Below are 2,500 nucleotides of genomic sequence, written 5' to 3'. Positions count from 1 at the left end.
CTCGCCACAGAATAGCCGCGCTGCTGGTGGTAGAACACTCTCCTACGCTGGACGAGCCGCCTCGCCCAACCCTTCATCTGTCGGTCTCGAGGTTTGGACCTCGCGGACTTAGCCGGCCACACTACCTTACCCCCCAGGGCTTTCATGAGATCCAAAGCAGAGGACTCGATCAGGCTAGGCTCCCGACCTGCTTTCTTGACTAAGGCAGCGGTGGCCCGATGCTCCTCATCCCCCGCCAGCAGCTCTTCCAGAACCCTATCCTCCACCAGATCTGGAAGCGACGGGGGACAGGTCCATTTCTGGGGCGTCGCCCTGGCAGCCAGGGCTCGCCAACGCACACCAGACTCACCGCCTGCCGCACGACCGCACAGGGACCCCCACTTCCACCTCACCTGCTCTCCGGACTTGCCGGTACCTAACATCTGCGCCACCATCACATTCTTGTGCCTATGGTTCCCGTATTCCTCCATAAGCTCCACCATCCGAGCCTCTTCCTTCACGCTCCACTTCCTCTCCCTCCTTGGACCCTTACTAGCCTGGCTCCGCTCTTTACGAGCCGTGAACCACTCCGCTGCATGGGCCTGCCGCTTATGCTGAGACGCTCCAACAGCCGTCCGAAAACGGCGCCCACAGTGATCGCAAGCGACTCCCTGTTCGACATCCACCATGCGCACGCCTCGGCACTTCGAGACATGGCACCGAATTGCATGACTGTTCTCCCCCCGTCTTTCGCACTTACGACAGCCGTACACGATGGAGACACCCGCATGCCGGGAAGCGCAATGCAACCCAAACCTGCGCATACCAACCACACGCGCCCCACACAGCTGGCAGTCCATGGACTCTCGAGGCAGATACACCAAGACCTGGTCCGGAGGCCTCGGATCCCTCTTACGTCGCTTTCTAGACGGGCCCTCTCCCGCCTCTTCCTCCACACCATCACGGAGAGCAGGCTGCAATGCTAACACGACCCCCGCCACCCCAACTCTCATACCAGCGGCGACGGAGGCCATTGATTCAGACACCACTGAGGAGTTCTCAAGAGCTTCGCCAGCCAGGGTCCACCCGCTCCCTCGGCCCGACTGACTGTGGCTCTGATCCTGTGCCTCTGTCTGTACGGACTTCCTAACCAAGGAGTTTTCGCAACCATGGCCCGTAGAAGTGACTACAAGCCGTTCGGGGACCCCAAGCAATGCCTCCGGTGGTTGGTCCCCATGGCCCCCGGAGAGGTTGATTCGTTGTCCGCAAACGTGCCCAACCTCAAGCACGTCACGGGGAGGTCGCCCGAGCAGCAACAGCCCCTCTCCGAGCTGCGCCTCAGCCAATTTTGATCCCCCAGGTCGGCTATCCTGGGCTGTTGTCCGTAAGCTACCAGACATGCTTACGGCCTCACTACCATGAGAGCACACTGGAGAACAAAGTTCCCCGATACTATAGAGCTATACATCGAGATCCACCCCGAGCAGCCGTCCGCTAGGCCACGCAGCCTAGCACCAACTCGTAAGCCACCGCAGCCCAACCCACTAAGGAGAGGCCTGCCACATAGTGTCAGACTCACCCCCCGTAAAGCTGGCCAACGGACAACTCGCAACCCAACTGCCCGGAGCTACAAAAGCCCAGAGAGCTATGGAGCTCATCAACGGGGAGGAAAGCGGCCTGCAACAAACTGGCCACTACCCCCCGTACACCACATATTCGCCCCAAAAGGATTTGAGAAACGCATTCGGCAAAGGTCCAAGCGAGCACATAGGCATCCACGTGACACCCACCCACTCGGCCTGGCCTCCGTTCTATACCACTAGGCGCCGCCCACACCAGTGCGCAGATTCGGGTCATCTCGGTCTCGCTACCATACGGTCACACCCTGCGTACCAACAGAGCGCTGAGCGAACGCTAAGCCAGCCTACAGAGGTGTTAGAGTGCGACTCACAGGGAGAGGAACCGTCCGCCCAACGTCGGCCTAGGCCGAGGCCGGCAGGGGCCCTTTCCAAGGCGAGTCTATATTGCCAGTCGGTCAGTTTGGGAAAGTTGGGGGGGTACCCGGTGGCCGTCGGGAACAGACAGGGACCGGTCGGGAGGGAGGGGGTAAGTTTGGCCGCTGGGAACAAGCGCCCACCCTGGGGAGTTTACTTACGAGCCAAAGCCGGGAACAGACACAAGCTCGGGAGCCTCGCAGTCTCAAAGACTTTCATCCCTCTATCAGAGACATCAGACCGCACAGAATCCGAGACACTACCGAACACAAGTAGCGCTCAGGGAGAACACTCTCACCTAGCTGATTGCGTTAGCCGGCCAGCGCGGGGTGTCTGAAAAACCACAGTCTCAAAACTTTCATCTCTCCAACAGAGATATCAGCCCGCACAGTCCAAGACACTACCGAACACAAGTAGCGCCAGAGAGAATATTCTCACCTTTCGGGTCAGGAAGGTCGCCCAGCCATGCAGCCCCTTCCAAAAGTCTGCACGCCCACCGATTTGATGAGCCAGCACGGCGATTCTGG

General features: G+C 59.7%; 1 pseudogene; it reads right to left on the bottom strand.

Annotated features, from left to right (window-relative positions):
- LOC133148814 (28S ribosomal RNA) overlaps positions 1 to 2,500 on the bottom strand; it is a 9,852-nt pseudogene that overhangs the window by 4,026 nt on the left and 3,326 nt on the right.

Source organism: Syngnathus typhle, unplaced genomic scaffold (assembly GCF_033458585.1).
Source record: "Syngnathus typhle isolate RoL2023-S1 ecotype Sweden unplaced genomic scaffold, RoL_Styp_1.0 HiC_scaffold_163, whole genome shotgun sequence".
NCBI lineage: Eukaryota > Metazoa > Chordata > Actinopteri > Syngnathiformes > Syngnathidae > Syngnathus > Syngnathus typhle.
This window is presented reverse-complemented; position numbering and strand designations above follow the sequence as displayed.